The following is a 13764-nucleotide window of genomic DNA, read 5'->3' on the forward strand; positions in this document are numbered from 1 at the left end:
ACAGGCTCCTTCAAAGGTTAACTTGCACTTGAAGCGGCACTTGGAGTTCCTCTGCTGTTCGGCACTTGTAAATCGAGGTGCGTCAAAAACAAAACCACGGGGCACGCAAAGCTCATAGACGCGAAGCGCCTTAACAAATAGAAACTCTCCTGGCTGCCTGTGGCGCCGCCAAGCATTGGTTTTCTTTGCTTCCAACATTCAGGTTGTCTTTTGTCTATCTACCAGGTGTGATAAAAGTGCGCTATAGGTTTTAAACAAAACTTACTTCAATATTGAACCGCGCAACCTTCTTTTGTCAGCCTCAGAGATTCGCAGCTTCCATGTACAAAGGAACATTCCTCCAAGGTGGCGTCTCTTGTCCTATGACGTCATCACGCTTTTACTTTCGAGATTGCGCTGTGGCGGCGATACCTGTATTTTGGTCCTTGCTATTTTCTACCTTACAAGAGCTTTGTTTTCAGTAATAGCGGCGTTTTTGTGATCAGGAGCTTGTATTCTATCAATACAAGGAAACCTCAATTTCTCCTCAGTGTTCCTTTAATGCGCGTTTATAGCCTGCGTAACGCATGCGCGCGCACTGCGCACCAACGTCACGTCGGCCAAAGCGAGACCCTCTATACTCCAACTTCGCTTGACCGGAGACGCGTTCGGCGGCTTAGGCGCACTCTGACCACACTAGCGGAGACTTGGAGCAAGTCTCTATTTCGCGCCGAGTGCGCCAGCTGTGCCAGCCAGACCAGACTGATACGGTTCCTCGGCGAGGTGCGTGTTGTGACATCATTCAATAGTTTCGGTCGTTGGGCGGTGCTGTTCTTTTCAAGCTCTCGGCTAATTTAATCCATTCACAGTACACATCTGAAGGTACATGTAAGTTGGCGAGAGAACCCGATCCAGTGGACCCTGTACCTCCGGAAACGCGCAGAAGCCGTTGAAGCGTCGGCTTTACTTTCAAGCAGCCTACTTTAAATGCGAGCGCCCTTGAATACCCATCCGTTTTTGTGGCAAAAAAATAAATAAATAACCTTGCCCTTGCAGCCGTGGGAGACCTCGACGCGGTCTTCTGCACCGTGCAACCGCGCCGTTCAAGGAATCACAATCTGTTGACCTCAAAGCCCCGGCCAGCCTCCGATGGGCGCGACGCATTGACCTTGTCCTGGCCCCTCGCGACTCCCCGCACTGGGGGTTTGATATTTAATTTGCAACGGCTGCTCATGGCGGAAGGTGGAAACGACCCGCCGGCGCCCTACTGAACCGTGCTCCCTCAAAAGCATCGCACGCTCTGTAGGGCTGAGGTCGCTGAAATGCAGGCCGGAGTTTTTGCGAGAACTTTGTCATCTGGCTCGTGAACGGGATCCATCGTAACGCCGGAAAGACGCTGGTGCAAACGTAAACGAAGCAATGGTAGCGACCAACGATAGATGCCTTCAACGTGTGGCGGCGGTAGCTTTCATTTTGGCTGCTGCTACACCGCACCCCTAGCCGCGAGAAATCACGGAGTCTGCATTTACGTCAAGGTCCACGTCACTGCGTCCTGTAACGTCATAAGAGTGCGCCGTGATATCATAAGAGTCCCCGAGTTTGAATCGGAGTGGCGGGAAAACTTTTTCAACTTCGAATCCAAATTTCTTTGAAATAAAAGTATATTTCGCTCTCGGACAAGCGGCAACAAAGCCATGAAATGCTGAACTATCAGATTTTGCTTACAGAAGAAATTTGATTGAGTTCTCCTCACTGTCCCTTTAATGTAACATGTACAGTCTTGGTCAAAAGTGTTAAGGCTACAGCATTCAGCTGCAGTGAAATCAATGTTCCTAGAATAATTCATTAAGCGGATCATTCAAAACTGTAGTAAACCAGGAAGCTTCTGTATCGCAAGAAGAAACCTGCTAGCATTTCAAGGTCACTCGGTCTTTAATATTGCCGTAATGGCTCTGTTATGCGGCTGAAGCGAAAAGCCTTTGGCCTTAAGACTTCACCGACACTGTACATTACTATTGTTGCAAATACGAACACTTTGCGCACTTTCCAGGCTTCCACTAGCATGGGTCCTGCTGCACCACGGAATCCAGATGTTCTTGCTGAGGTCAATGGCCAGGTACGATGGCTTTTCATATTTAGAACTAGTTTGTAAGCTTGAAATGCTTTTAGCTCTCGTTCTTGGTAACTGCAGGCAAACAATCTAGAAACTGTGGAAACGTATAGGGCTGAGGATCAGTGCAAACCTCTCGGACACGTGAAGTTTTCCATCCAAATGGCAGGGAGCGGAAAAAAATTGCCTGCACAGGAGCCCCAGGCACAATTTGAACCTGTGACAGCTCAGGGCAGCTTTGCTTAATGAACTCTTAGATCACTAGTCCATGACCACAACCTTTCATGTTCTAATTAGCACAGCCTCTTGTGCTAAGATTTAATTGCTGTGTTTTAAATATTCATAATCTTGCATCTGTTAGTTCTGTGCTTCCGAATATTTGGCAGCATTACTGTTGCCAGGGTGCAGTGGAGCCTGAAGTAGATATAAAAAGGCTCATCTATGTTGTCAAAGGCAGCTTATATGATTGCACATAAACGTGACCTGGTGGCCAATCGCGCTGCTCACTCCGAAGAAGAGAGCGATGTGTCATGCTTTATCATTAGTAGCGTCTGCAAGGAAAACTGCCATTTTCGTAATGTTACATATAGGAGTCCTGAGGAAAAGGATTTTAGCAGTTTTAATGTGGCAAATACTTCTCTCCCCAATCTGTTATAGGGCTTTATACAAAGCATATGTGCAGCTGTTTTATTGCAGATCCACCTCGGGAGCGGAAATTGTCAGTGCAGAGCGGTGGCGCTGGCTTCTTTCCCAAGGTCGAGACTTCCTGTTTTGCAAGGACGCCACAAAACTTTTGTGGGGTTCCCCACAAAAGTGACGCTCCTTCCTGGTGATGCTCCTTCCCCGAAGAGCCTTAGGGGAAAGAGCATTCAGGGAAGGAGCATCACCGGCTCAGTATGCCGGCAATTCCTTAAGGGTGGTGCCATGCAGAAGCCTCGGATGAGCTCAGAAAAACTAGCAGCTGTGGGCAGTAAGCCTCTTTTATTTAGGTACATTTCCTGACTGACAAAGGCATTTGTTTATATTAGTGTGCATGACTTAAATACCTTTATTTTGAAGCACCTGCATGTCTTCAATTTTGTCATGATTAATACTTTTTCAGATGCATTTGATGCATACATCAAAGCTGCACAAGCTGCCGAGGATGAGAAAATGCGCAGAGCAGTTGAATTGCTACCTGGCGTACATGTTGAGGGACATCAAGTAATCAACGCCTGCACCTGCCCCTGTAGTCAATGACTGCAGTCAGATAAAAACAAAATAAAGGCAGCAAGAAAAATTATTTCATTGACTGCAGCCTAGTATTTAGTGCTGGGATGCAGCATTTGCTGCACTGAAGGGTTGCAAGTTCATTCAGGTAGCCTACATATTCAGAGCTATTAACTGTACACCAGAGTACGTGTTGCAAGGCCATTGTATCCCCATGTCGAGGCCCTCGTATCTGTACGAAGGTTACGTGGCCCTCGTATATACGAGGGACGGGAGTAACACATATCCAATAGCGTATATATGAGGCACGTATCACCCGTATATATGTGTTTCGCCATACGTGGAGCGGAACACGTATGCCATCCGAGCACGTATACATACGAGCATATATGTGCCCACATATCCAATAATTGCGTATATATGAGACACATTTAACACATATATACGAGATTTTTCAATAGGGTAGACCAGTATTCTAGTTCACTATACTCGGAAGGAACTCACCTCCTCCCGGGCTGTGGCGAGGAAGTCTCTCCGTTCTAAGAGGGAAAAGGAAAGTCTCCACGGCGCCGTCTCCGCGGGCGGCGAAAGGAAGCGGAGACGGCGTGGTGCCCTCCCTCGCAAACCTCCCGAACGGTGCGCGCATAACATCGCGTTATAATTACGCGTGGCCGTTACTATGTATCAGGTGATTCATGTGTATCCCCAACAAGTCTGAGCGCCTTTGACGATGAGCAGTGTTTCCTTCTCATTACACGCCCTGCCCAAACCCATTTCTTTTTCTTGGTTCTGACCCGTTAAAATTAACCCATTAACCCGTTTTTTATCCCTGGCCCACTCTGCCCCCTTCCTTCCGCTTAACATTACATCTCTAATTTTCCTTTCCATAGCTCCCTGCTTTGTACTCAATTTATGTGGAGCCCTTTTAGTTAGCCTCCATGTTGCTGCCCCATAGAAGACTAGCGGTCATATACAGCTGTTGTACACGTTTCTCTTGACGGACAGTGGTAAACTATCAGTCATGACCTGAGAAAGTCTGCAAAATGCGCTCCCCCCCATTCTTGTAAATTTTTTTTTCGGTCTCGTGATCCGGATCTGCGTTCGCCATCGTCACTATGTAGATGCCATTTCCAGCGCGTCACTACCAATCTTAAACTGCTGTTCTCTTCCGATACTGTTGAATATTATATTGGTTTTCTGCCGGTTAATTTTTAGAGCCACCGTTCGGCACTGCCTAAGTGATTGACTATGCATTGCAATTCATTCCCTAAGTGGCTTGGTTTGGTTTGGTTTATGGGGGTTTAACGTCAAAATGCGACTCAGGGTATGAAAGACACCGTAGTGAAAGGCTCCTGAAATTTTGATCACCTGGGGTTCTTTGAATTGCACTGACCTCGCACAGTACACGGGCCTTTAGAATTTCGCCTCCATCGAAGTTCGACCTCCGCGGCCGGGATCAAACCCGCGTTTTTTGGGCCAGCAGGCGAGCGCCATTACCACTCAGCCACCGCGGCGGCTATCCCCTAAGTGGCTTAGCAGCGCAATGTCATCAGCGAATTGCACATTACTCAGGTATCCTTCTTAACTCAAATCCACAACTGTTCCCAATCTAGGCAACCATACGCCAGACACGGCCACCCTATATCCAGCGACTGTCTGTCTGATAGGCAGCCGGTTCTCGTGATTGGGCTATAAACATCCTGTCTGTGTGAAAGTGATCAGAGTGCTGTTCAGTGTCAAGCCGCTATGCACCTATGAGAAGCAGCCGAAATGCGCCTTGGTATTAAAATTGGTAAGGATAACAGTGCGCCTCACTCTAATCTACTAACATATTCGCGCAAAGGGTGGCGACATATGCGGTTCCTGTGGCTAACGTATTTTTGTTTCCTGGAAGAACGCAAGGAAACGTTTCAAATCGCTGGGGAAAAGTGATGGCGCCCGAAGCCAACCAACGACAAAAAGGTTACCGGTTTTCCTTCAAGCAAACAGAAGAGCATGAATGGGAACTGTTGCTTCGGCAGACCTCATGGTAAACGAGAACAAGTGCCTCTTTCTCGTCGACCAGCTCACGTTCCTGAGTCACAAACTCCACCAGCAAGGAATCAAACCGGACGACAAAAAAGTTGAGGCTATCTTAAAGATGAACAGCGCTACCAACAGAAGCGAGCGGTATATTGTGCCTGGGATGGAAACCTATTTGTCCGTTTAGCCCCCAACCTCGCTGACATGATCCAACCGCTCACTTGCTTGCTGTCAAAGAAGCAGGAATTGGTTTGAGACCTTCCTCAGCAGCAAGCGTTTGACAAGTGGAAGTGGCTACTTTCCTTTCCCCTAGTGCTAGGGGTTTACGACCCTGCGAAGGATACAGTCGTCAGTGTAGACGCCTCTTCCTTTAGACTGGGAGCGGTGATCCGACAGAAACAGCCAGGTGAGAAGTTTTCTCTCATTGCCGATGCCTCTTGCTGCTCTCCGACACGGAAAAGCGTTATGCACAAATAGGAAAATAGGCTCTTGCCTTAGTGTGGCCATGCAGAAAGTTCAGCGACTATCTTGGTACCACAAGCCGCTGGTACCAATCTTTATGTCAAAAAGTCTTGATTACCTAACACCTCGGCTACAGAGGCTCAAGATGGGAAAGATGTGTTACCAGTACGAAGTGGCGTGCGTCCCTGAGAAAGACCTCCTCGCCGCTGACACGCTTTCGAGAGCGCCGCTTTAACATACCGGTGACACCGAGCTAGAGGGCAAAGTCGAAGCTTTCGTCCGCCGTGTGAGGTCAACTTTTCCCATCAAGCAGCCTTGTCTGGAGCGGTTAAAAGAGGCCCATAAATCAGATCTGATGTGCTCACGTCTCTAAAGGCTCTGCAAGAAAAACCGGCCTTCCTGACGGGATTTGCCCCATGAGGTCAGGCCTTTCTACGAGCATCGTGGCCAACTCACTACAGAAGACGATCTGCTTCTCTATGCAGCCCGTGTGGTTGTTCCACTATCCTGCAGGGACGAAATTTTGCGCCTTCTGCACGAAGGCCATTTCGGCATTACGAAGACTCAAGCTCGCGCCAAGGACACAGTTTGGTGGCCAACGGTGGCCAAAGACATCATGACTACCATGAAAAACTGGCGATACTGTAAAAAACAACCAGCAACCACAAAATGCCTATGCATAGCACTTAGTTCCCGCCTCGACCATAGCAGCGCTTTGCAATGGACTTCTTTTTCAATAGCGATTGGTGGCTAATCGTGACTGATTACTACTCCCGATATCCTGAACTTGTCTTCTGGAAAAGTTTAGTTCAGATATAGTAATCACACACTGCAAATCAATTTTCGCCCGCCACGGTATCCCAGAGGTTGTGGTCTCCGACAATGATCCTCAGTTTTCGTCGGCCGACTTTACCAGGTTTGCTCGTGAATACGGCTTCACGCCCTCAAGACCACACTACCACCAGAGCAACGGACTCGCTGAAGTTGCGGTAAAAACCATCAAGTCTTCAATGAAAAAGACTCAGGACCAGTACCTAACCCTCCTATCCTACAGGTCAACACCACAAAAAAAAACGGCTAACGCCCCTCTGAACTACTGATAGGGAGGCGGTTGAGGACAAAGCTTCCGTCACTTCCGGAATGCTGGTTCCCCACTTGCCAGACGCCACGAAACTCCTGAATTTTGCAGAATACCGTGCGCATCAGCGTCGAGACTACGACAGGCGAGATGGCGTGCGGCAGCTTCCAATTCTTCTCGAGGCTAGGCCGAGAATGCGCCTGGCTGCGCGATCGCGTGAGGCACGCTATGCGTGTCGCGCGAGCTCGTTCTGGGCCCGGGCCAGTGTTCGCCTGCCCGGGCAATAAACCGGTCGCTGGTCCTGCTTTCCTCAACAGCAACAGCTACAGCAAAGAACCGTGCAAGAAAGTCTACTTGAACTTCTCGTGTCGCACACTGCTGATAGCAGTTACGCCGCGTGCACGTGGGCGGGTTTTCTGTTTTCACTTCTGCGAAGGAACGCATTTACGACTTGGGTCGCATAGTATAAGCGTAGTCAATTTTTCAGATTGACTAACGTGCACAAATTTAAAGATCCTGCTTAGAAGTCCAAATGGTGCGACCTCGATAGGAAAAAAGGTAGTACCGCTTCAATGAATCTAATACAGCGTGACACTCATATAGATAACTCACTAATGTGTACGTGCCTTGAGAGCTTCACTTAATATTACACACGTTTCGAAAGTACCTTCCCACGTCCGCCTTTCGAGCCTTTCCAGGCCTCAGCTGCACACTCATAGTTCTGCTCGACCTGCTCCACTTCATTTAGCTTGGCAGAGAAGGCATCCATGCACTCCTCCGTGAGGATCTCCGGTTGCGCCCTGTTCACATCCCTCTTCTTGAGCACGTCGTCCTTGCGTTCATGCGTCAGCCTATACAGCGGCATCCCCAGCAAGTAGTTGAAGTGAAAGCTGCCGCCCTCTTTGTCCTCTTCGCCTTCGTCATCGCCCACTGCGACGTCCTCCTCTTCATCGCTGGACTCTGTCTTGTTGTCATGTCGGCCGGTCTTTTGCTGATGCCACTGTTTCTTCTCATAGCACGGGCAGGTCGGGGTCGTGGCTCCTCTTCCGAAGGGTCTTAATCATCTTCTTGCGACGCGGGTTCTCGACCTTGATGATGTTGTAAATCTTCTCCAGAATGAATCAAGCCTGGTTCTGGAGCCGCTTCGCCTCGGCCGATAGCAGACCGATAACGTAAGCATACCGCTTCGAGTGCCTTCGGTGTTGATTGGCATGCATACCAGTTCTTGTCAGCTTTGCTTTGCGAAATAACTTCGTATTTTTACTTGTTCCTTAACCTGCCGTGGCTAGCAGAAAGAAGGAGAAGAAGGTATTTCAATGCTCTCTATTGTCATCTCATTAAAGTAACATGTGTTCGCAAACTGACACAGCTGTACGGTTGTTTCGTCCCCAAGAATTGTTCTATGAAATACAGCTTTCAGATAATGTCGGAGGCTACGAACTTCGTGAAGAATAAAATAATAGGATTAAACGTTCGGAAGACAGATATGGACTAGGTATTTAGTTCGACCACTATGGATTCCTTGACGTGCGGTGACATCGCACTGCGCACAGGCGTTTTTTTTTATTTCGCCTCTGACGAACTGCAGCCGGGAGCGAACTCGAGATCGTGCGACCAGCAGCCGAACGACAAAGCCAAAGCCACCGTCGCGGATACTTTGCGAGAAATAAATATAAATTGCTTCCTGGCCTTGAAGACATAATGGGGCACCTCACCAACCTTCGAGTTATAGTAAAATTAACTTCAGGTGCTCTCTTTGTCTACGTTAGCTTCATCGGCACCAAAAGGCGCATTTATTGGTCAGAAAATTTTATTTCAAACTTCCGCGGCAGACGATTGAAGCTTCTGATGTCTTCACCAAGAAAAGAAAACGCCGTGAACACAGTTTTGAAATGAATGGCGGCGTACCCAAGCATTTTGGATCAGGCCTAAAAAACTTTAGCCTGCACCCTGCAGTTTACTTGTGAAATGTGCTGGTAAATGCGGACAAGTATTTAATTTTCTGGTCTTTTCCACCTTTCATAAAGGCGCCATTTTCAGTTAAGTAGCATCGTTGCCGTTGCTAAGTGCATGGTAAACTTTCTAGAGGTCAACTTGAATTTGTCTACAGTCTCCTTTTAACCCACAGAACAGCTTACGAGAGCAACACTCATAATGCCAATATGACATGCAGTTTCTCCAGAGAACGCAGCCATGGAAGTGCTAACTAAAATGAAGTGCTACGTTTTCATATAAGCGTAGGACCAGGTTGCCCGTGAAAACAGAGCTTCACGCAGAAGATATAGAAATGCTCAAGAGCAGAACGAAAGCACGCCTTGCGTCTTGGGTTAACGTTAGCATCGAACGCTATTATGACGAAATAAAGTGTGCCCCAATCCTGGATAGAATTGCTGAAGTGGAGGAGGTACCCGTGGCATGAAGCCGTACACCAACATCTTAGCAGAAACTAGGCTGGGCTGGCTTGGCGCGGTTGATTGCGTTGGCATCCATGGAAGCATGACCGGAATATACACAGAAATGAGTTAGAGTGGTGCACAATAAACACGAATGACACGAGATGGGAGGTTTATCGGTGTTCGTCCGCTTTATAACTACGCATCGCCAGAAGAGAACACCGGTTAAACGGAGCACATGATATCATAAACACCAAACAACACCAGCTAGAAAAGACGGCGTGCTAACGAGGTCTGCAATCGTTCTTCAGCCGTCTCTAACGGAGTGGTTGTCGCCATTCCGAACCTTCAGAACGGTGTAGAAAAAAAACACCGTACAGCGACTGAGACGGAGGGATGTCGAATTGCTGCTGCTGTTCAAAAGAACGCGCCAGTGGAACTGTACTTTTATCTGTTTCGCTTAGTTCCGGAAGGAAGCCGCAAGTTTTGGTTTCGGTTGAGATGCAATCGACAGCAGGCGGCGCCAAGAACCAGAAGACAGCGAGAGAGTCGTGACTCGTGAGCAGTGATGCCAACCTTAGGGATTTATCCCTAGATCTAGAGATTTTCTCTTTGCTTTAGAGATTTCGCGTCTTTTTGTGAAATCTAGGGATTTTGAGGCCTTATAATTTGTATCTGATTATACTGCCTTTTGAACAGAGAGAGAGAGAGAAAAACATTATTGTTGGAGAGGAAGTCGGGGCACGCCCCTGGGTCTCCGCACGACCCCACTGCATAAAACTGGCAGCCCGGCCGGTGGCGATTGTCTGCACGGCCGGGTCCTCCGAGCGCAGCAGGGTCTCCCAGTCCTCCCAGGTCTTGAGGTCCTCTAGGCCGCGCGGGGGAGGGTCCGCCGGGCAGAGGGAGAGGATGTGGAGGGAAGAGGCGATTGGTTCTGGGCACAAGGTGCAGGCAGGAGTGGGGAAGGAGGGGTGATAGTGGGCTAGGGTCAAGGGTGAGAGGAGTGTGTGTGTGTGTAGTTTGCGCCAGTGTGTTGCGTGTTTGTTATCTATGGAGGCGTGGGGCGGGGGTAGAGCTGGCGCGAGGCTCTGTAGGCCTGCGTCATCTCGCTGAACGAGTGCATTCGCTCCCTCGCGAATCCCCGATTCGAGGCCACCTGAACCCGGTTTAAAGAACCTCGGGCTAAAAGGTTGGCGGCCTCGTTTCCGGGGTTCCCGGAGTGCGCAGGCACCCATATAAGCTCTACATGGCGGGGTGGGGGTGCATCGGGCGAGCCCAGTATGCCAAAAGCAGGGACGTGGACTCAGCCTCGCGCAAAATTTAGAATTGCAGTTTTAGAGTCTGTTAAAATGTACTGGGCTTCCGTGCGGGTGATGGCAATTGCGATGGCGGCTTCCTCTGCAGCCTCTGGGGTGGTGCCTGGGGGGAGAGGTAGTGGGAGGAGGGCGGATGAAGAGCAGTTCACCACGGCTGCGGTTGCTTCGTCACCCGTGCAGGCGGCGTCCACCCATACGGCATCCGGATCGGAGCCGTACACTCAGTGGAGTGCCTTCGCACGGGCTCTGCGGCGCTGCTCATGGTGGGAGGCGTGCATATCGAACAGAAAAAACTATGAAAAATCCTAGTTACTGCTCCTCTATTTTTGGTGTTGTGCCCAGCCGATAGATGGCGAAAGCAGTTCTTCAACGCGAAATAATCGGCTGCTGCACAGAGAGGAGAAACGAAACCATGTGACTTTCAAACTGTTTAATCGTGCGTGTCATCACTGACGCTACGAGTGACTGCTGCTCTACGACAGAAAAAAGTTGAGTTTTGACTTGTATTGTTTGGATCAAGGCGCTACGTTTACACTCACCGCGTACCTTATCCGTTCAAACGTGCTGCATGTCAGATGGCAACTTCTGGACCGGGAGACTTTGAGGAAGGGGAGCCAAGCAAAAAGAAAGCGAAGGCATACGACCAAAAATATTTGACAAAAGGGGAAGCGGATCCAAAGTACAGAGGCTGGTTGTCAGCCAGTAAAAAAGGGCCCTTGTTCTTTTCCTGCAAAGCATGCAGATCCGATTACAAAGGGGGAAAATCCGAAATCGACCGCCAGGTACCTTGCGAGCTCCAAACACACACACAAAAAGCGCTGCATGCTTGCAATCGACCCGCGCGCTGACATCCATGCCTTCAATAAGTGGGCAAACTCAAGTAGACAAATCTGTCAAAGAGGCTGAAATAAGACTTGCGGCGTTTATCACGGAACACAATCTAGCCTTTAATGCCATGGGGCATTTAGTTGATGTTGTCAAAGCATCGTGTGACGACTCGCAGATTGCAAAGAACTTAAGTTGCCGCCGGACAAAGTGCGCTGCCATCATAAAGAATGTGCTTGAAGAGGAGAGTCGCGAAGAGCTCTGTGAGCTTTTGCGCGCGCAAACAGAAGTTCTCCCTTCTAGTCGACGAATCCACTGACAACCCTTACAAAAAAAATTGCAGTCTTTCTGCAGAAATCTTGTAGACCTTGATTCACCAAGGACGCAGAATATGTGAAGACTGGTGACAGACTTTCTGTCACCCCCTGTCACCTCCCAGCGGTCAATTGGGACACTCTTTCTGCAGAAAGTCTGCTGAATTAGTAGGTGTGCATACTATTGTACTTCTCTAACAATTGTTAGTTTTTATTGTTTGAAACGTCTGTAGTTACAATGTATTTTGTTGACTTGCCTATGCACATAAATTTCATTACATTGTTTCTGCTATGTCTTGTGTATTTCTTGGAAAATTAGTGTGCTCAGTGTGAAATCTTCACCTGAAGAGAATAACTACAGGTGCATATTGCATATATCTGCTTCTTCAGGTATGTGTCGCAGTTAAAACATTGCCTGCAGTGGACGCCAACTAAATGTGATGTTGGCTTCTATTTCTGCCTTCATTGCTTTCAAGAACAAAAGTCTCGTTAAGCTGCAAACTAGCACCTTTCAGTTCTTGTCAAAGCTTTTGTTTTGTAAATGAATGAATGCCAAATAAAGGTCGATTGATTTATGTATATATAACTACCTTTTGTTATCGCAGCCCTGTGTGGCCTGTAATTGTGTTCTGGTAAGCGGTTCTGTAAGCTTGTTTGAGTATAAACCTGCATACCTTCTGCAGGTCATACTTTTTTGTTTTATGGGAATCCTATGGGTTAGCTAATGGGCATGCAAGAGATGTGCCATGAGATATTGAAATCTGCCTTAAATTGGACATTCCTCTGGACATACCAGGAATGGGCACTCCAGTTTTAGCAAAAATCATGTTCAACCCTAGTTTAACCTTAATTAGTGTTCTACTGATCAAACAAGTTTTGGTAGATGCAAGCAGGCATGGTTTGTAACTAGCATCTGGCGTGAGACTGAGTGCAGAATAACCGTTATATATGACTTGCTTCCACACTGAACTGACCGATAGTGCAACTGCTGCATTTAATGCAGATTACATAGCCACTACCTTATTTCAATTAATATTAATTGCTGTCGGTTGCAGGCACTCTCAGACTGTGTATCCGGAGGGAAAGTTTAAAAAGGCAAAACTAAGGATAAAATGTGTCTTGGTTCAGTATACATGCATGCATACATACTTAAACACATTAGTCTGCAGAACATCTAGACCTAGTCTGCAGAAAATCTGCAGACTAGGTCTACATGAAGGTGTCTGGTGGGTGACTCATAGGTGACTGAAAGGTCAAACCGATTTAATCGTAATTATAAAATGTGTCATGGTTCAAAATATATATATGTATAATATATACCTATGCATACACACTAGGCGTGTATATTAAAGACTAGTCTACTTGAAATCCGCTCGGCGTCTACAGACATTCTGCAGACTAAGTCTACAGGAAGGTCGAATCTACAGGTAGGTGACAGGGGTGACTCGTGGGTGACTCATGTATGACTGAAAGGTCAAACCCATTTTTGTAAGGGAAGGCAACGGTGAAGCATCTGTCCCTCGTCGCCCGAGTAATGAACGTCGACGGCGGCATAATGAATGCGTTTTTGGACTTAGTGCCACTCAGTGATGCGACTGCCAGCTCTCTCTACACTAGCCTGCAGGCAGTGTTCAGTGCTGCGGAAATTCCGTACGACAAATATTTGATTGGTTTTGCGGCTGACGGAGTGAACGTGATGATGGGTGCACATCATTCCGTCGCGTCGCTGCTACAGGCAGACATTCCAGGCCTCTTCATTATGAAGTGCGTTTGTCATTCGTTCCATCTGTGCGCCTCGTATGCATGTAAAATACTTCCGAGAGGAGTTGAGGATCTGGCACGCGATGTTTTCAACTACTTTTTGTCGCCGAAGCAGACATCTGCCTTCCAAGAATTCCAGAAGCTTGAAGAGGTGAAACCACACAAGCTGTTGCACCCAAGCCAAACAAGGGGGCTGTCTCTACAAGTTGTTCTGACACGCTTACTTGAGCAGATGTCTGCCCTGATTTTGTTTTTCAAAAAAGCCGCCACTGATGACCGCCTGCCTGCTGCAGAA

At 48.1% G+C, this 13764-nt stretch overlaps 1 pseudogene; it reads right to left on the reverse strand.

Annotated features, from left to right (window-relative positions):
- Nucleotides 1–7506: 7506 nt before the first annotated feature.
- LOC144129360 (DNA topoisomerase 2-alpha-like) overlaps nucleotides 7507–13764 on the reverse strand; it is a 75638-nt pseudogene continuing 69380 nt past the window's right edge.

This window comes from Amblyomma americanum, chromosome 1 (assembly GCF_052857255.1).
Source record: "Amblyomma americanum isolate KBUSLIRL-KWMA chromosome 1, ASM5285725v1, whole genome shotgun sequence".
Lineage (NCBI taxonomy): Eukaryota > Metazoa > Arthropoda > Arachnida > Ixodida > Ixodidae > Amblyomma > Amblyomma americanum.